At 40.5% G+C, this 21,922-nt stretch overlaps 1 protein-coding gene across 2 annotated transcripts in view; it reads right to left on the bottom strand.

Annotated features, from left to right (window-relative positions):
- Window positions 1–21,922, bottom strand: part of FHL1 (four and a half LIM domains 1) — a 57,826-nt gene that overhangs the window by 15,851 nt on the left and 20,053 nt on the right. For both annotated transcript variants that reach the window (XM_036919151.2, XM_036919150.2), the window contains exon 2: window positions 20,221–20,291. The gene's annotated coding sequence lies outside the window, so the exon portion shown is untranslated. The remainder of the gene's footprint in view (window positions 1–20,220; window positions 20,292–21,922) is intronic.

Below are 21,922 nucleotides of genomic sequence, written 5' to 3'. Positions count from 1 at the left end.
GAGTATTCCTTGTCCCAGGTGCTTTTGCCAGAAAAGCCCAGCCCGGCTTCAGCCATCTCATGTTCCTGTCAATCTTTGGGGTGGGAAGGGTACATTTTCTTATGGACAAGTCAAATTTTGCAAAGTCACTGCTTAAATGTCACAATTCAGGGCATACCTGTCAAAGAGTAGAACGAAGGAGCACCTCCCAGAACCACATGAAGGGCAATTTCATCACGTCAGACCCCAAAGAAAGCAAGCCTGGAATTCTTGCTCCCCGAAGGGTCTCTGGATTTCAGAGCAAAGGAAAGAATGGCTAAGAAAGAGGAGGAACTGTTACAAATGAGTTAAGATACATGAAACAGAAGACCCTCTAAGTAGCAAAGCATTTTGAAAATGCTGTTCAACTGAACAGTGAAGACCTTTTCAGTTCACAATTAATGAGGGCTGAGAAGGTTTCCTTGTAACACTCACTCAGAGATTAAGAATTTAAACAAGAGCCATGCCATTTGAGTTTGAAAATGTTATTCCATGATTAGTAACAGTTTTAAATGTCCCCTGTCTCCAAAGTCTTCCCCTTTCTATACTGCTAGGAGACTCTCACCAAGGTGTAGGAGCCATCCCAACCACATTCTCTAGATGTTTGTGTGGGCCTCTCACCAGAAATCACCATCAGGACGACACTGAACAAATGGCTTTCCAAGTAAGCCACCATGCTGATTTAGATTAAAAAGAAACAAACAAATAGAGGTGGTACTTAAAAGAGAAAATAAAAAGAAAAATGATAGAAGCAAAGAAACAAAACCAGAAATAGTTTTAAAAGGAAATATATAATGCAAACACAGTCTTAGATCAGAGGAAAATGAGTGTTGCATGAAACTGAGATGCCCACGGGGATAAATCATTGTCATATTTTAGGTGTTAAAATTCTCTTCCAGTCTATTTCTACTACCCACTTGTGATATATCTGTTTTATTTCTATGTTGCCATGTGCCATGACTCAAAACACCCTTTCAATCATGCTAAGTCCTGGCATTCACCAAGCCCACCTGTTATGGACATTTCAAGACTCTGATAGATGCTTGAGGGCTAAACAATCCATGACCCTCATCTGTAATGTACCCAGCTGATCCATAACAGGAAAGAACAGCAAATCAAATAAGCTTCCATCTCTTTATTTTCAATGCTGCTAACTGAGATTGATTACCTTTTTCCTGTTGTGAGATCTCAACCAGTATCATGCAATCTGTCTTAATTATGCAGTGTTTTCGATTCCCAATCATGGATAGCCCTAGAATTCAGTGTAAAGGCTGGTAACACTCATGAGTGGTTCTGTGCACTCTGGTCACAGTGCACAGAAGTGTGAGTGGGGACACCAGAGGAGGAGAGGCCTCAAGCAGTGATCAGTGTGCCACTCAGCAAGTCTAGATTTTGTTAGGCGACAGAGTTGACTGATAGCAGGGGCAATCCAGATTCCTGGACGACTGAACGTACCTAGGGTGAAAACCTTACTTGGTTCCCATCTGCCAAGTTTCCCCGAGGGCCATTATTTGTCTGCCTGAGTAGTACCTCTGTCCAGATTTGAAGCAGGTATTCACAGGAAGACTCAGGAGGCTGGCAGTCCATGGTGATTCATCTCTGAGAGAGCGAACGTGAATACCTTTCTGTGGAAGGAGCTATTGTTTGCAAGGATGGGCACTGCTGTGAAGTTACTATCCCAAAAGGCAGCTGGTTTTGTCTGTCAGTCTGTGCGTGGTGAGCACAGAGTACAAAGGGTAGGGCCTCTGGGTATTCCACCTTCATAAAGACTGCATCATGACAGAGTTGGAAATGATCTTCGACACCACCTAGTCCAACAACCTCACTTGACAGATGGGAAAACTAAGGACTAGAGATGGGAGATGACTTGCTTCACTGCGTTAACAGCAGCTCCAGGTCTAGGACCTGAGTGCCCAGACAACAGGGGCAGTCCTCCTCGCACAGTACCACGCTGTTGCCCGTGAGAGGCTTTACTTGTAATAGTGTAAAATGTAGGAATTCAGTTTATGGTAAAGGGGGTTCACGGGCCCTTGACTTTTGATAGTCTAATCAAAGGGACTATAAACTTCAGCTGAGATAACTGGGAGGGGGCAGTTGACATAGGGCCAGGAGACCTGAGGAGCAGGGCGATGGAGGAGAAGAGGGTCCACCTGGAACAGCTGACACTCAAGGAGCACGAGTGAGTAGTGTCAAAGCTCTTGAAGTCAAGCAATAAGTTGACCGTGCCAGGCTGCGAGGACATGAATAGAATGACAGGAACATGAAGTCCAGCAAATAGAACACGAGAAGGAGTATGCAGCTAGAGTGGCAGAAAGCACCAAAGGTCATGCCCTCGGAAAGGTTACATCACATTTACCTCAAATCCCAACCCTTCCTGTTCATTTTCAAATAGTGTGATAATCAGAGAGAACAAATAGGTGAATATGTACCTTGTACACATAAGAATAGACTGTCTAAGGCATGGAAAAGTAAACAAAGAGTGATGGTGATTATCCTGTTGCATTCAATGGAATGCAGATAGAATGCGTTAGACTGGACCATCATGGTTTCGAAGGCTTCCATGAAAAAAATGGAAGTCTTAACTTTATATGAGACTGTTTGAACAACTAATATGGTTGTAAGGCAAATAATACTGGAATTTGCCCTGAGTTTAATATGGGCATATCTATTTTATAAAGTTTCAAGGGAACAAGTGTAGTGGCTAAGGGCATGGATTCTGGAACCAGAATGTCTAAAATCGAATCCTGCCTCCAGCATACTGGTTGTGTACAAGCAAGGTTTACTTAAGTTTTCTGTGACTTAATTTGCTTATCTGTACAATGGGGATAACAAGACTACCTTTGTTAACAAGGCTTGTGAGAAATAAAGTAGTATATATTTGCACTATTTAGAACAGTGGCTAGCACACAGTAAGGACACTATATTATTTATTCAATGGGCTCTAAAAATGAGGAAGCCCCAAGCAGGAGGTTCCTGCAAAAGAGGAGTTTATCTTCCAAGTTTACCAGTTCACATGGAATATGCGGAAGAGAGATAAGAGCACAGGATCTTGGGCAAGAGCCCAGCTCTAAGGATTATGAGCCTGAGACTGGGGCACCAAGAGAACAATTCTAAAAGTCCTAGGACCTCAGAGGAATCAGCCTCTGGCAGCAGGGCAGCCCAGAGGAGAGAACTGTATATCCCACATGGACGAGGAGGGTTTATGAAGAGATGATGGAGACCTAGAGAGAACGAAATTCTGCCCCCTTGATCCTCTACTGAAAATAAAAGCCCCATTAGGTCTGGGTCACCAGTTCAATCTTCAGGTGGGGAAGGATCTTCCCTATATCCCTCCTACCAAGTAAGGGTCCAGTGAGCCCAATGGATGATCAGACTTTCCAACGTGATGCACACGGGCTCACTCTGATGAGACTAATTAATGATAGCAGGCTACCCATGGTTCACGTCTCTGATCTTAAGCTGCCCTATGAAGATCAACAACAAAGAGAGGACACCTGTACCGTCAGGAACTGCAGCTCCGGCCGCAACATAGGGTAGGTTTCTACAGAATACAGAGTTAATTCTGAGTGAATGCCAAGGACATGGATCTGAAAGACCCTAACTTATTAGGCCACTTACAGGAAGGGCTCAGCAGCTCAGCTGAAGTAAGGCTGCTTGCAGGAAAACTTGCCTGGAGCGTGCACAGCAGTACCTGAGGTCTCGGGGGTGGCATAACTGAAATATGCATTGTCTGCTCTACTCCTGACCAAAGATACATTGCAGCCACCCAAACCCCAAAATGAATGTGTTAAAGCACCTGGAGTTGGGAAGACTGACAGACCATTATCTGACCAACCCATGGACAGGCCAGATGCTGTGATGGCAGCTGTCCTGCTGGACAACAATCCCCAGTGACGCAGCACCTATGAACAGTGAGAAGCTATATTCTTAGATCCACCCACCTCACCCCAGAGTCCTGAAGCAAATCCGCTTCTCTTAGGAAGGGCTCCTTAAGCCCTGTGACACAGCTCGCCCCGCGAGAACCCAAGGAAGGGCACAGATAGCTGTGGGATCAGCTGTGAGGGGAGGAAGGGCGGGCTGGTCCTAGTGGCAAGGCCTGGGGCAGGCCTGCAGCCACAATACTCAGTCCCATATAATTGAAGATCCTTTATTTGGTTATTTTGCCTAAGTTCTATCCACCAGGGTGTCATTTGGGTAAACATTTTTTCCCAATAAAATGAAAAGAGTGCTGAGTGTTAGCGAAAGCACCTAAAGGATCTGAAATCGTCTGGCATTATAGCAGTGCCCTGCGAACTGTGCTACGATGCAAGTATTTCTCAGGTGGAAACTTGATAGGGTTGTTCATTGTTTTATATGCTCACAGTGATTCTTAAAGTTTCCACGTCCATGACTTCAGCAAGTTGTTTTCTATTTTACCTTATTTATTGGGATGTAATTGACACAGCATAAAATTCAGCCTTTTCAAGTGTACACTTCAGTGATTTTTAGTGTACTTATAAACAATTACCCTGATCTAATTTCAGCACATTTTCACCACCAACAAAAAAGAAAAAGAAAAAGAACAAAAATCCCTCCAGCCATTAACAGTCACTCCCTATTCCCTCTTCCCCTCAACCCCTGGCAGCCATTGATCTACTTTCTGTCTCCGTGGATTTGCCCATTCTGGACACTTCACATAAACGGGATCATACAGTGTGATCTTTTGTGCCTGGCTCCTTTCATTAAGCCTGATGTTTGCAAGCTTCAAAATGTAGTATGTATCAACACTACATTCTGCTTTGCTGCTGAATAATATTCCATCTTACGGATACACCACACCCTGGTAATTCATCTATCAGCTGATGGATGTGAGTTGTTTCTACTTTTTACCTATTTGAATAATGCTGCTGTGAACATTCTTTTTTGTGTGCAGATTTATTTTTAAAATATGTACTGTTGAAAAGGTATAACAGTGAAGTCTTCTCCCCTGCCTGTCCCCCAGATGCCCACTTCTCCCTCTTCATCAGTAACCAATGATGCCACGGTCTTCTTATGTTCCCAGAGATACTGGACAAAGGAAAAATAGGTAGCTATATTCTTTTCCTTTTTCCTTTTGAAAAAACATAATAGTGATATACTATAACTTGCCTTTTCTACTAAATATATTTTAGAGAATTTTCCATGTTAGTAAAGAGCTTCCACTTCGGAACATGAACACAGTATTCAATTGTGTAGATACACAACAGCCTACTTAATCAGTCCTTTATTGACAGACATTCAAGTTGTTTCCAGAATGTTCTTACAAACAATCCTGTCAGAGATATACAAAGCTTAATATGATGGAACGAGCCAACTAAAAAAGTAGTAAGTTAGTTTTTGATCAGATTGCCTTCCTGTAACACAGGAGTCAACTGCACTAAAACAAGGAGAGTTGTGATTTACAAGGGAAAGGAGAGAGAGAAAGGAAAACGGTGAAAGGATCTCAAGTGGGTCATGCAGTGCCCACCAGAGCTTCCTGAAATGGCAGGTTACTTTTGTTTACGCAGCAAAGATGCTGTCTGGGAATCCCACGCCAACTGGGCTAAGGTTACTCTCAGTTAATAAGCCACCTAGACAGGAGGAGTGGCTTTTGATTCCAAGTCTAGTGCTCTTTGCACCAAACCACAATGCCTTGCCAATGAATTACAAAACAATAAACTGAGTAACACACTTATCCTGACGGCACACACATATGCTCCCTGTGGTGCTGCACCACGAGAGATTAGCGGCAATGGAGGATTGACTTTTCAAAATTAAGGAGGCACTTTGTGTTCATCAAGTCTTTAGACTGAAAAGTTGTAAAGTATATATGGTATTTGATTTTCAAATGTTCATGTTCTCTTCTTTATTGATTTTGAAAAATTAAAGGTGGCTTCTCAGCTGGGGATTATAATAGATCAACCTGAGCTGGGGACAAGCCCTTCTGGACGATTAGACTGGCATCCTGTCATTGATGCATACTGCCAGCAAAGTACACGGCTCTGAGTCACAGGTCTGACATTAAAACTGCATGCTGGGAAAACGAAAGACCATACTCGTTCGTTAGAAAAACCTCTTAGGGACTTTCCAACTCTATCTGTATCAGAGTTTTAAATTAACCCGGTAAGTGTTCCTTCTTCTTTAAAGCAGAAAAGGAGCTCAAGGTCTGTCGTCTCAAAAGTCAGTCTTTTCTGAAATGGGCGCTTGTGCTTTTAAAGGTCACATAACTAACTGAAGCCAAGTGACTGTCCTATCTGTCACTGACCTCCCTGTTTCCATGGACAAACAAGAGAAAGAGATGTCACCAATAGCCCACTCTAATCTCACAGCAAACATTTAAAATTTCAGGAAAAGGAGTTGATGTTTATACGTTAGTGTAACACATGCAAGTCATTTTAGAAATATGTCTCTACCACCTATTTTTGTTAGATATTAAATGAGGGATCCACAGTTATGGTGTTGTGGCAGCTCAGTATGGTGAACCAGGAACATTATAAAAATCACAAAAAGGAACAATTTTAATCTCCTCAAGCTGTCTACTCATGTAATGTCAAAAATGCTAAAGCCTGTAAAAATGCTCATATGGACAAGAAAGTGCACAGAGAGGTGCTTCATTTCAGGACTGTGAAACAGGACATTTAATTTTAAAACAGTTTTAGCAAGTTCAAAACGAATTACAAGTTAACTTTGTAAAAACAGGTTGGGACAATGGTATAGAAGTTAAATGAAGTTTAAGCTTTCATTTAATGAAAAGAACAATGAGGGTTTTGTTGACTTTACCATTTTCTAACTCAGGAATGAGCAATAGGTGTGGAATGAAAAAGTCCAGAGAGAGTCCCTGGTTGCTGAGCTGCTCACTAGCCACGTTAATTTTTCTTCCTTATCAGTAAAATGGGGACATTAAGGGACATTAATACCTGTTCTGCTCTTCCTATAGAACTGTTTTAGGAACCAAATTAAATCTTATGTGTCCAAGTATTGTATGAACTGAAAAGTAATATCAAAATAATATGTTTGTGAAAGAAAAAAAATCATTACCAGGCTTTGTACCTAACTAGGTAATGTCTTTGAATCTTTCAAGGGATTTAATTTTTCACATGACTCACACAATTTTCCCAATAAACACACACACATTCGTCATGCACCACAAAATCCAGTTAACATATCATTGTGAAAAGACTGACAATCTCCATGATAGGGATTCTCTCATGTTAGTCCAAATTTGCAAGGATAGAGAATCTAGGAAATAATCACATGGGTATCTCAGTTTTACTTAGGGTCTAGCTATGTAATCCTCTGGATATTTAGTTAATATTCAATTCTCTGCAAAGACATGAGTAGCTGGGAACAAATGTATAGTGAGCAAGCTCCACATGAGCTTGACTCTTTGCTTTGATCTAAAAATCAAAAGCATATTCCCTCTACATATTTGTAGAAGATAATTTTAGTGGTTTTAAGTAACTGACGTGGTTTACCCATCATTCTTTACAAAGAGAATTACTTGGAAAGCTCTTAACAAAAGGAATAATTAAGCCAAAGTTAGTTTGAAGATTTTTATTCCAGAAAAATTAAATAAAATGAGGAGCATTTTTTATTTTTGTTGCAGAATGGGCCGGAGATTTAGTAACAACTTGAAGAAGTGAGTTAATCCCTTTGTAACACAGCCAAGCCAGGGTTTATTTTCCTACTGTTATGATGGTAACTTAGAACACACAGGACAACAATATCAAATGTCAATTCCCTCCAGAGTTGTTAGTTTCTAAATGCAGTAATTAGTAATTTGTCAAGATTATCATTCAACATACAAATAATTTTTACACAGTAATTTGAACCTCCATGCCACCTTCTGTATCAAGTACTTAAATGCTATCAAATATAAACCAGGTACTGTTTTCATGAAATAAGACTACAAGGTGTTATACATGGATAAACTGAGACATTAGAAAGATTAAGTGTCTTGCCTTAAGAGAGGGGGGCGAGGTCAAACTAAGAATAGAAGCTCAAGTACTGTCACCTGTCCTAATCATAAATCTAGAAAACTTTCCACCTTCCCGCTAGCAGTTTAAGTACAAAGTCTAATCAATTTCTACGTGTTTTAACCAAACATTTTGCAGTAAGAACATGGATCTTCTAAACTGATTTGTGGAAATATCATTTAATTAATAGTGAGACTGTACATATGAACTACAGATAAAGTATTCATACACAAAACTTTTTCAAATAAAATTAAACCTGATTAATGTTAATATCTAAATTCTAATAAGACAATTCAAAACCTTGAACTATAATAGAAATTAGATATTGTTTTATTATTTCTAATAAGCACCAGTTTCATTATTGGTGCTTATTAAACCATCACAGAACAAGTCAGTCGCATTCTGCGACCAAAAAGCAAGTCAATGGTAGAGGAAAATCAAAACCTTTGCAACCTAAGAGCCACCAATACATATTCCTTGCAACCAAGACCACAATACATATTCCTCGGTGCCAAGCTGCAGTTTTTGTGGATTTAAAGGGTATTGTGTCTGTCTGAGGGAGTTGGGAGTTGGTAGCTTTTTTACAACTCCCTATATATAATGGTTTTAAAAATTCATGTTCCACTGACACATTAAAAATATATCTAATTACCCAGTTTCCCACCCACATTCCTGACCTAAATCCTGCCCAAAAGATGGTCTATCCTAACTTTTTGTTCTTACACACTAAATTTTCTTAGAAGGTCCAGAGATTGGGAACATACCAAAGATCTGTTTCTACCCAAGCAAAGCAGCTAGAACTGAAGTGGAAACTACAGGATTAGCCCCGAAAGGGAGTGTGGGAAAAGCTGCTTGGAAATGCTTTTAAGGGACCTCCTGCCAGTTAATTCAAGAGTGCAAGTGAAGAGTTCCAGAAGAAAACATACCCAGCCAACCCCCTGGGTCAAGGGAGAGTGTTTGGACACAATTCTGGGGATTGAGAATAAAGGGAACAAACAACACAGTTTTGCAAGAATGCAGGGAGTGCTTTCCATATAAAGAGGGGCAAAAGCCGTATGCCTAACATCGTTCATCTCCATCCTGGTCTCACTGTTCCAATTGTAACAAGGGTGTTTTTTAATAATTTGCACTTAACACCTTGACACCAGGGTTTGGGATCAGATCTAGCAGAGACCAATTTAGTCCTCAGTTAACTGCTCCCCTGCTTTCCAAATAAAATAGCTTTTGTTGGAATGACCAACACTTGATATTTACAAAACTTTTAAAGATAATCCTGCCTCTCTATAAGAATTGGAAGTTATTTGGCTCCTGTCTCAATGATAAAACAAAATTTACAAGTGTATCCTCATCTTTATTAGGGGGCAGCAACGTCTGAGTCATGAAAAAGTTCAGATTTTAAAATAAACCAGTATTCTTTTCCAACTCCATGCCAGAACTCCAGAAAACCAGTTACTCTTAAAACAAAGCTCCTAATTTTTTCCCAGTAGAACTGGGCATTTATTTTACATCTTTCTTCACAGGACTCTATGCCAACTTAGGTACATTTGTGTAGTGCTCCAAAAGCCAGATTCCACTTGTGAGAAAATCAGTGAAGTCATATGACTGGTGAAATCGACTACATTTACTTGGAAATCCATCTGAAAACAATATGGGTTGGTGGACAGAGGGACTGACAGCTACAGGATCAACCTGGTGCAACATAAATGGCAGACTCTAGCTGATGGGTAGACAGGTGGTCACTGCAAGATCATTTCAAATTTGAAAGTCTTCATAATACAATGTTTGGGGGAAATAAAATTTAGATAAGCAAACATTTTTAAAAAATCGACTGCAGCTATACACAGATACCGTTTCCAAAAGGCATCAGAGACTACGGGCCCAGGATGTGGTACAATCCAGAGCGAAGGCACCAAAGTGAGTAACCACAGCCTCCCAGAGAAAGAAATCTGCCAAAGGCGTTGGGAAGCTTTTCAAGCAAAACCAAAGGAGCCCTGGCGATCGCACAACGAGCTGCAATACTGCACATACATTTGCAGACTTCAGTTGAGCAGTCTGAGCTATTGGCCGAGAGAGAGAGAGAGACCTTTTTCAAAGGGTCCCTAATCCACTCACTCAGCCCCATCTGAGGGATGACACTGGAGCCAGCCTCCAGCCTCGTCACTACCTTTCCCCTTTTATGGTCGCTTCAAGTTGAAATCATAGACTCATCTGTTTCCAGATTCCTAAAGGTACGAGGAGAAAAAAAAAAGCTAAATATAACAGGTGGTAAGTGCTCATGGTAACTGGAAACCAGAATGTAACTTCAGCCTTCGCAGAGCAGTGCCTTAACACCAGGGCTTTAGTGAAATGGTCTCGCAGAAGACCTTTGTCTTTATTCCCACAACAGAAATATTACCCTGCCTTTGATGGATGACAGATAGGTGTTATTCAAAACTTTATTTTAAGTTGACATTAATAACCTTTACTTATTTTCAAGTCAATCAGTAGGTGTTCTCCAGCATGGTAAAATTTATTACAACACAGTTGAGTATGTCTCCTGCTTTTTTTATTAGGTTTTTTTTTTGTTTTGTTTTGTTTTTTTAGTTTTTAAAAACAGTTCAATACACTTTGAAAAATCCAACTCAAACATTGGTGAAAGCTCTGAAATGTTTCTGTGAATCCTAGAGTTCCAGGGAATATACTGTGAAAATCACTAGACTAAGCAGGACCCTCTTTTTGTTCTGCTAGTGTTTATGAAATCTATGACCCTTAGGCAATGTAACTAAACCCTCTCAGGACTTTGTCTAAGTGGTAGCATGCTGGAAACTTCCTGATCCTGACCTCTTTCCTAATCCCTTATGGTATCTAACGCTAACCTTTTGCACCACTGTCCTCAACCCTAATTCTCCAGTTTATTCACATAAACATGACTCTCAATTCTATTTCCTAGGCTGGTCTTCCAAGTTTCAACAACACAAATAATGTGACTGGGTGGGGGTGGGGCAGTGATATGTATGTTTGTATACTTGCTGGTTAGAAACCAATGAAATGGATGGGTAGATGTGTGATAGCACAAATAGGGTAAAATGTTTAACTGTAGAATCTGAGTGGCAGAATATGAGTGTTCAGCATATAACTTCAACTTTTCTATCTGATTGAAACACTTCATAATGAAGTGTTGGAAAAAATGATGTGATGCTATGATGAGGTAGGAGTCACTGTTCTCTTTGAGAATATGCACCAGTAACATCAGGAATACTGATATTAAAGGAATAGGGAGTCAAAGATCCTGAGCTTATTTATCTTGTGTAATAATACCACCATAGGCAATGGTTTGTAACTGGTAAGATGCCTTTCATTCAATTAATTGTATCTCTAGTAAATGCCTACTAAACCTCTGGCACTAAATGCTAAATGATATGGAGGACACCAGAGAAAACACCAGCATTCTTGCTCCCAAAGAGCTTCCGGATTCCTGGGGAAAGCAGAGTACAGCAGCTCCCCCTTATCCGTGAGGGATACATCCCAGTGGATGCCTGAAATCTTGGATAGTACTAAGTCCTACATATATTGTTTTTTCCTTTACATACATACCCATGATAAAGTTTAATTTATATAGTAGGCACAGTAAGGGATGAACAGCAATAACTAATGATAAAATAGAACAATTAAAACAATAAACTGCAATACAAGTTATGTGAATGTGTTCCCTCTCTCTCTCTCAAGATATCTTATTAAACTGTCCTCACCCTTCTTCTTGGGATGATGTAAGAGGATAAAATGCCTATGTGATGAGAGGAAGAGAGGTGAATGACGTAGGCATGGGGACACAGCGTTAGGCTACTACTGACACTTTAGAAGGAGGAGCATCTGCTTCCGGACTGTGGTTGACCAGAGGTAACTAAAACTGTGGAAAGTGAAACCCTTGATAAGTGGGGACTACTGTTCAATTTTAGATGGTAACTCCAAACAAATCCTTGACTCTTTTTGTGCCTTAGACCGTCCCAGTAATAAAAATGGAAAATGCCCAAACCACAAACCTTTGGAGAGGACCAAAGGCGTTGGGTCAAGATCTTGTGTAAAGTCTATGAGGATCAACAACACAGAGGACATAGCTGGGAACATAAAGGATGGGCTAAAAATACTGGAGATGTATTGTTTCCAGGTTCAATTCTGTCACGCGTGAGCCCAATGCCAAGGGTGGAACTCATCCTCTCCAGTGAGTCAGCATTTGAACCACTTTAGTGAGCGAAAGGCACTATGGATCATGAATTCCCTGGTCCATGCTCAGACAACTACAAATGCAAAACCCCTCACCAGAATTCACAGAAAAAGCTCCACTGGTTCTGGGAAAGAAACACTTGGAGTACTTTAAGTAAATTATTTGTTCAGAGCCCTGAAGAACATATAAAGATGGTCATATCACATACACATATCACATAGTTTAAGAGATGTCCACAGACTCAGAAAGACCACAATTCTCACCAAACTACCTAAGGACCATTGCTTTACTACTCAGGTGAGCAACTGTTACAGAAACTGCTCATCCAATAAATGGACAGCCTTTGGTGAGAGATGCTATACAAAGTGTGAAGTTTATGTGGCTTATAGGAAAGGAAAGGTGGCTACAATTCTAAATACATTTTTATATATTTTGTCCCTTTTTATTTAAATTGACTTGATCACTAGAGGTGTTTAAACAAAACTGAAATAGTAACGATTAAAGAAACAATGAAATAACGCATAACTATTATTAGCACAGTTCTCCACACTAAGCTTTCAACACATAAGGTGGATATGATCATGGTGATGCAATGATAAATATGATAATCAAAGTGTTATTCTTCCTCAAGCATTATTAAGGGCTTCAGGCCTTAATGTTCTGATTTCTGTAAAAGCTTTGACTTCAGCTATGCTTACTATACTGACCATAATAAAATTTGTATGAGTTAGCTATGACCTTAATCTAATAAATTTCCTAAGTTCATGGTTATAAGATGCAGGAATTAAGGCTCCAAACCAGGAACTTAATGAGTATGCAACACTCATCTCACAAGCATGGATCTCTTTTATTTACAAGTAAGCATCTGTTGTTGGCTACTCAAGTCTTTGCCCTATTAATAGAAGAGTTGATGATGGAGAAAATCTTAAAACAATTTCCATATCCACTGAGTTTTATGATGCTAAAAAATGTTAATAAAAACTTAAGTATTCACAAGTTCCTGGTGCACTTGAACTGAACTTGATGATAGATCTGAACCCTAATATTGTATTGGGTAATAAGAATATAAGGGCACTTATGTTGCTTAGTGCAATCCTTATTAATCATTTACTGACTCCTTTGTTTTGGTTTTAAAGAAAATTCACATACATGAGTTTGTTCCTACAGAAGATGAAAGGACTTGCAAATAGAGAAATTATCCATGAGTAAACTAACGTGGTGTACATTAGACTTAAATAAAGCATTCTGATTCGATTTTATGTAAGTTATTAAATTTCCCAAAACCAGGAGTACCCTGGTAAGTCTCAAAGCATCATAGAATAGAGAATTAAAACTTTTAAAAGGCCATTTGAACCAGGTGAAGTCCAAAATGGTTTGACTCTAGCTACCTTAGAGGTCAGATACCCATGCCTTCACTTCACATCAACTGGGTATAGACAGAACACTAGATCTGAATTCCAATGTCCAAATCTGACTTCATCCATGAGAATCCTAGTCAAATCCAACCCAATTGGCACAGTTTAATGCATTTGAACTCTTAATTTTTGAACATTTACAGGCATGCAAATTTATTATCCTATAATAGGTAAGAGAAATACTTTTTAAAAACTTATGATATCCAATCAATGTTCCCATTGATTTAATATTCTTACAAAAGGTCTCTAAGTTCTTACTGACAGTTCATTCACATTAACTAAACAACATGTTACTGAAAAGAAAATCATCTCCTGGGGTTACTAGTAATGTTGTGTGTGTGTATCTAAGAGTTTCAGCTTTCCCTGCAAGTGCTGTATGAACTCTGATCGAAGATGGCTTGTGAACCGAAGGCTCTGAAGATTTCACTTTTCAAGAGTCCAGTTAGGACCCTTTCTCTAAGCGAGGCAGTATTCTCTCCTAAAGTGAAAATGAATTCCTTCTGTATCAGAGGCTGGGAAAGTTAGGAGATGTACATGAGGTCAAAATTAAGTCCGTTAAATCCCAGCCCCAGATTTAGTCACCATAGAGACAGGGGAGATAAATAAACCAGTAACCTTAACAAATGTGCTGCACCTTTGCCAGACATATCTCTGACTTACCATTATTTTTACTTAAGTATCTTTCAGTCCAAACATAACTGACGAAGAAGACCATAAAACCAAACAGAACGAGGCCCAAAAGAAATAGGAATGCTCATGCAGGCAAAGGGCAGGCAGAGAGTCAAGAACTACCCCTCTGAGCAATGTGCTCTCTGTTCCCCTTGAAAAATGATTGCAACATGAAGCTCCAGAGGCAATGACATATGGGGAAAATATGCGGTGCTAAAGCCAGAGGAAACCATGTCAAAAAAGACAAACAGACATGAAGTGACTGACCTAATTAAAGGCCAAAAGTATACTGACGACAGGAAAACAAGTCTATCTCAAACAGGGAAAACAACTGGAGGAGAGGGGACAGGGTAAGAAGGCTTATGACAGTAAAGTGACTTTTGGTTGCTTATCTAAATGAAACCAGAAGATGAATTTGGCATTGCACTGGAATTACAGCTCCATTAAAGCTCCACTGAAGTGTATACTGGACATTTAGACATGAAGATTCATTCCCTTGCACTGCTGCACATTAATGATAACCTCTGAGACAAATATTTATACTTTGTCATGTGGGACACCAGGATGCCTCTCTGCCAACCACAGAAAACAGAAAAAGAAAGAAAACGGGAGCTCAGGATGATGGAGCAAAGCAGCAAGTAGGAATTCTATCATTGGAACTCCATGTTCAGGCTCTGGGCACGAGTCCTCACGTGTTTAGTTACTTATTAAACACCTACTGTGTGATCAGTGGGAATATCTCTGCTTGCAAAGGGAGTTAATTTAAGAAGGTAAAAGCTGAAGATTCTCAGCTGCTAAGTGAGCACATACTTATGGCAAAATGTACAAATGATAGGACAATAACATGAATAAAACCTCAAAGTGTTACTTACATGTGTCCTTGTGCCTTCTAGTTCTTGTCCATACGTACATATCACTTTACAAGGCTATACCCACAGCACATACACAATTTTGCATCCTGCATTTTTTAGTAAGGCTGTATTACACAAAGTCTCTCATATTGCTCTGCAAGCATCAAAATTTTAATTTTGAACAGATTCATGGAATTCCACTGCATAGATGTATCATATTTAACCAGAAATATTTTTTGAATAAATGAACAATTTCTCTAATGTTGGACATTTAAATTCTTTCTAGTTCGTGTCCTTACAAAAAACACTGTGAGGAATACCTGTAACATAGAGCCTTTTTCTTCTTCTTGCAGAACAATTTGTTTCTTAGAACACGTTTCCCAAAATGGGATTGCTGGATCAAGGGGTATTATGAATCTTTGTGACTTTTGCCAGATATTGCCAAATAATATTCCAAAAGACTTTTTACCAACTTACAGTGCTACCAGCAATAAGTAAGAGTTTATCAGTTTTAAGGTAGCCATATTAGCATCAGGTTTCCCTTTTGTTTTTGTTGATTTAATAAATGCAAAATGTACTTGTGGCTATTTGAATATGCTTGTCTTTGCACTCCAGAGGGAACTGAACACTTTCCTATGCCTTTATTTACTCTGTGATATAACATGAACATCTTTTGCCTGTCTAACTACTGGAGAATGCATTCAGCTAACAGTTATGGAGCAACTACCATATGACGGGCCTGTGCCAGGCCTTACAATTTATATGAACTCTGTGACTGTATGGAAATGAATTACCTTGTAAAATTCACCACAAACGTTTCCTGGAGTGTTTTCCTTTTCACTATTTTATCCAGCTTTACTGAGGTATAACTAACAAAAATTGCATACCTTTCAGGTATGCAATGTGATGATTTTATGCACACACCGTGAAATGATTAGCATAAGAAGTCAATTAACACATCCATCATCTCAAGGTTTCCATTTTTCGTAAGTGTGGTGAGAACACTTAAGGTCTACTTTCTTAGCAAATCTTTGTATGTTTGAATCTGCTGATCTCTTCCTTCCTGATATCTTCTATCATTTTATAGCTTACAAGTTTATCACATATCCAGGGATTGGTAATGATCTTATTCTCTGTGTGGGTGTTTTTAAAATGTTTTCTAAGAGTCTCATAAATATATTCTCCTTTAATTATAAGATTAAAAACTCTAATCCCTACTTCATGATACTTGAACTTTAACATATCTAGCTTTTTTACTAGAAGCACTTAATTTAAAACAAGTTTTAAAATAAAAGTTAAATCTTTTACATGGGCTATGTGGCATAGAAAATAATTGATTTTTATCAACTATACTTCAATAAAAATGAATACATAAAAACAATTGATCTTTTTTAATTTACCCTGTTGCAACCAGAAGTGAACTCAGATTTATTTATGAAGATTCAATCCAAAATAGCCTAAGATCTCTTTTTTAGGCCAAAGGAAAAGATATTTGGAACCATCACTGCATGACTGCTTTTTATTTGGAATTGTTTTAGGACAGAGACTCCTTGCTACTCAAAGAGAGCTGAGTCCTCAGACCAGCAGTGGTATAACCTGGTGCTTGTTGGAATTGCAGAATCTCAGGCCCCAACCCAGACCTGCTGCATCAGAATCTACATGTTCAAGTTTGAGACACACTGGAGTAGACCACAGGAATCCCCCAAACTCTGCTGATGCTCCTTCTCTTAATCAGGCACCATCAGAAGGTATCCCTCTCCTCACAGGGACCCTCAACCCCTTGAACATCTCCCGACACACACCTTATAATGAACACCAACTAACATCCCGCATCTGAAAATGAACAAGCTGATGCTTTAAGAGAAAGGATGGCTCTAAGTTTGCAGACTCCATTTCATTTAGATCTGGGGCTGCAAACTCACATGCCTGTAAGAGCCAAGTGGGTTTTATAAATGACTAATAAAACATTCAGATAATGGCAACCGATCCTTGTCTTTAGCTAATGTCAAGGAGAAAGAGAGTGGTAGAGACTGGCAAATTTCAGAGTTCATGTTCTATCTAAAGGATACAGCAGCTATTTGGCTCCAGCCTGGTGGTGCCCTGACAGGAATGCAGGCAGGCTCAATGTTGCCAGATCTGATATTTCAAGAGAAGCTGAAAATATGGATGTTTTTTAAAAAATGTGAAATCTCCTAATTCGTAAAGGCTGGCAACTCACTTGAAATTTTAAAAGAACACCTCTGTGTGCCAGATCCAGCCCACCAGTCTGAGACCTTGGCTCTACACCAATGATTTCCAAACTCTTTAAGCTTCTGTAACCCATCTGTGCTGATTTTCATGCTTACTGGTAGTACACTGAGAGGTCACATCAATATAAATGGTACAAATCAAATCACTATGACTACTGTATTTAAAAATGTTGTGTTTCGTGAATACTAAAAATCGCCAAATCAATAATGAAAGTGACCATATGTCAATGATAAAAATATTTCCTAGATCTGAAATACATTTCGTTAATTAACAAAATTGTCACTACTACAGAAACAAATACATAGACCACCCCCAGCTCATGTATGCATCAAGAATTACATTGTGTTCTACTTTTGGTTCCAAATAATTCCATAACTAGAAGGTGGCCAAATGGACTAATTTCAAGTTATTGAATTATAAAGTTTACCTGTGCTCAGTACTCTATGAAACATAAAGTGGAACACATTATCATTAAAAAACACAAAATATCCTCATGTGGAAACTGCAAAGTCCATTTTCCTAAACTGTTCAATTATTCTAAGCAAACTTTTAAAAAACAGAGTGTGACATACCCAGTTTACGTTTGTTTTCATTTTGGGGGCATTTGGGTACCAGGTGTAGCTGCATCCCCAGTGATTATCACACACTTTATTATTTGCACATGCTTATAGCAAGGTGGCATAAATCACAGGCTCAAAGAGGAGACTGAAGACAGTGACTATGAATTGCACTCCCGAACCCATCCGTACTGGTCTACTCAATATTGGGCAATTAAAATAAAAAAGGAAAATCAACTTTCAGTTTCCTCATCTGCATAGGGGAAAAGGATCTAGAGATGTCCTACACTTGAAGAATATCAGACCAAAGGTATTATTCTTTTTGTTTTGTTCACTCCTACATCTTTGGCATAGCACACAGTAGGCCCAAATGAATGAATGAGTGAATAAAAGAAAGGAAGAAAGGTCACAAGACACAATCGCATTGTGACTGTTGAACTGTTCAACGTCAGTCCTATACATTTCTGTCACCATGAGCCAGAATTTAACAGATTCTATTTAATTAACTCACCCAAGAAACTCAGTGCTGTGAAAGAAAACCCAAAGATGCTAAGTTTTGGTCAAATTAAAGATGTCATTAGGGTCATTTTAATATCACAAAACTTCTACAAATATGTATCCAAAAAACTTCAAGTGAAATGTTCCATTTAAAAAATACAGTTGTGTCCACAGTTTCCATCACAGGTGTCTACTGATGGAGTTCATCAGAGTTGCAGGTTGCTGTGGGATCACTAAGAGCCAGTGCAAGTTTCACCTAGCCTGTACTTCCCACTGAGTTGATGGGGGAGATTGGTTTACCCTTCTGTGCATCTCCTTGAACAATCTAGTCTCTGTTCCTTTGGGAAAATAAAAGAACTGGGAAAGAGCACAGAGCTAACTTATCTGCTATTTGGACGGAGACTGTCCTTTCCTACAAAGAGAGACTGCTTTTCCTCAGAGGGTGACAGAGTCACAGCCTCCCACTTGAGTCGAAGAGCAGGTTGGCCTCGGTGTTCTCTGCTGGGGGCAGATGTAAGTTTTTATTGGAAGACAGGTTTCTATCACTGGAGACAAACTTTGAAAGCAACCATTTTAGTTAAAGGCTGTGGATGGTGGCTATGCCAAGGCTTAGACCCGAAGATGGGGTTGCCCACCTCTGGCAGCTGAGAAAAACCACTGAAGCGTTTGCCGTAGGGCCCGTTGAATGCCCTAGGCCCTGGGAAGGACCTGACCACACTATCATAACTGATGAAACTGACAACGTTCAGATTAAACACTTCTAAACATCTGTCCGACTTTTTTTTCTAAGTTTAATATATTTAGGTATTTGAGAATGTATTTTCTAAAATCTGTGAAGAATTCTGCCGCAAGCAGATGTAGCAAAGGCAACTATCGCCCCCTAGTGAGCATCTACCCTAACTGAAGTAAAAGGACCTAGGTCGAACGGGGGGGGGGGGCGGACTGTGGAGGTCAAGGCAGGGTGGAGGGGAAGGCAAAAAAGCAGCAACCTTTTGATGGATGCAACTGAAAATCCTGACTGGTCTGGGATAACCTCTCTTGTTGGTGCATAGAGACAGGGGCACAGAAAGCAAGCCCGGGGCCCATTACCCTGTGCCTGGACAAACCGTCTTTGAGATTCCCTCCTTTCGTTATTTTCAAAGGTGAATGTCCCGTCTCCCAAAGAGAGGAATGACCAACCCTGGATCATCATGGACTCTACGTAAGTCTCCGTGGCTAGGAGAAGACGACAGAGGATGTCTGCGCTGTGTATGCCAGACAAAAGGTCAATCTGGCCGCTCACACCCATGCAGCGATGCCCTGAGCTTCAGTGCTAATCATAAAAAAACGTGCTGGCCCTGTTACTGGAGGCGCTCTTCAGCGTCCCTATCTCCAGATTTCGCAGTGGCAGCCCCACATCTTGGCTCCCTTCACCCTGAGGCATAAAGACTCCTGACAGTTGATTGGGTCGGCCCAGCCTTCTCACGGCTGTCAGCGGAGCCTCCTCCCTCCATCCCCGTATTTGCTCCACACAGCTTTCCCGCTCCCTATCCTGCTCCCTACTGTTCGTGCTGTGACATGAGCAGCTCTTTATTTTCAAGCAGACTTTTAACAGTTCTGTTGTCTTGGCACATTCACTTTTCATGCCCCCAAATTAAAAGCAAATGAGAGATTTTTTTTTTTTTGCTTGAAAAGGCATTCCCCAGAGAGCTAATATTTAGTATGCTCTTCAAACAATGTCAACCCAAACGCCACAGACTGGAAGGCTGGAGATCAGTGTAAGAATGTGTGGCAATTAGTAAAACTTACCTCACTCTGGGTATGTGGAGAATGGGATGTATTCGGCAAGGGCTGGGTACAGCTGACAACTTCCAGCGTGCCTAAATTAGGAAAAAAGGAGAATCAAGAGGCAAAGTTACCCTTTTCAGAAAAAAAGCTAGAAATTCTAGAAAAAAAGAAACCCCCAAAGTCAACTTCCTTTGAAATGGCTCATGGTAACACATTCTACTTTGTATTTACAACCCTTAAAGTTTAAGGAAAACTGCCAAGATGTTCCACAGAGTTCCCCAAATGTCTGTTTATCATACAACATATTCGCACAGGCAGTGGGTCTGGCCCCCTCATTATCAAGCTGTATTAGCTCAAACACTCAGCATTGTTAGCGGGGTGAGCTCATGGCCTATTTCAGTTTTAAATTAACGTTTGGCAATCATCCGGGTAATCAAAACAAATGACTCAGTCGTTTAGAATAGATTTATTAGTTGAGCCTTTTTTCCTCTCATTTAACATCTTTAGAGTATTTTGCCACAGGAGGGCTCAGATCCAGACAAAATGTGGAGCACAAGTCACCAGAGGAATATTTAGAGGTGTTGCCATGGAAACGGGGGCCGTGTGACCGCTAAGTTATCTCCGATCAACAGCGCGCTGGGATGCGGGCGGGTGGGCAGGCCGGGCGCGGGGGTGCGGGTGTGGCCGGCCTCACTAGGAAACAGGTGTGAGGTGTGCCCCGGGCGTTCCCGTCGCCGCCGACACAAAGCAGCGCGCCCCGCCCCCGTCCCCGCCCTCCCCGCCTCCTATTATTCAGAAAGGGCTGAGTACTGGCAGCACCGTGTGAAACCCTGCAACTCAAACCAAAAGCACTCTTCTATCAACTGAAACGTACGCAAGCAAAGGAAATCTGAGCAAGACAGCTCCCTGAGAGGAGGTGCCCCGTCTGTTCCATTCACTGTTCTAATACCATGCCCAGAACAGAGCCTGGCACACAGGAGGCTCCCAAGGAGGGCCTGTCGCACAAAACAGGGCAAACAGAAACCAAGGATTGTTGCCAGGATCTAGCTCCCCACCCCTGCCCGCCCCCACCAGACAGCTGATCGTTTCCAGGCTGACCGGCACACAAGCAGCGGTTAGAGATTTGTTAAAATGTTAACATCCTGAAAAATAAATAGCTGGTCCGTTAGTTCAACAGGCTGAGGGGTTCATTTATTTAGAGATCTTAATGACAACTGTCATAGTTGAAGACAATTCTTACGAATTCCAAACGGGCGAGTCTGCCAACTCTAGAAGCAGGGTTCTGTCAGCCAGGTCAAAAGCCCAGAGGAAGGGGAAACTGTGCCCACAGTGAAGAGTTTAACTTTCCAAAGAGAATGTCTGACAGTAGCTGACCAACAGAACACCTAGTCCTCTTCCCACTTACACTGAAGAAGACATCACATTTTTTTATTCTATCATATGAGTATGTATTATTTATTTCATGTTATATGTCTCATTTGGACTACAGGACTTTAGTTTCTTGGTGGCAGGAACAGAAATTCCTCCCTTCTTTTCTATCTCCAGTACTTAGCATGGCATGTATATATAAAAGGCTTTACTCAGACACATCTCCCACCACCCACTCCCCACTCATATGGAACTCACTGTTTCTAGAAGGTGCCACACCCTTCCACGCAGCTGCAGGGAGAATGTACCACCCACACCTGTTCACAGCATGGGTGCCTGAGTCTGACTGCCTTGG

The sequence above is a fragment of the Manis pentadactyla genome, chromosome X (assembly GCF_030020395.1).
Source record: "Manis pentadactyla isolate mManPen7 chromosome X, mManPen7.hap1, whole genome shotgun sequence".
Taxonomy (NCBI): Eukaryota; Metazoa; Chordata; class Mammalia; order Pholidota; family Manidae; genus Manis; species Manis pentadactyla.
Note: the sequence above shows the minus strand (reverse complement) of the source record. Positions and strands in the feature narration are given on the sequence as shown.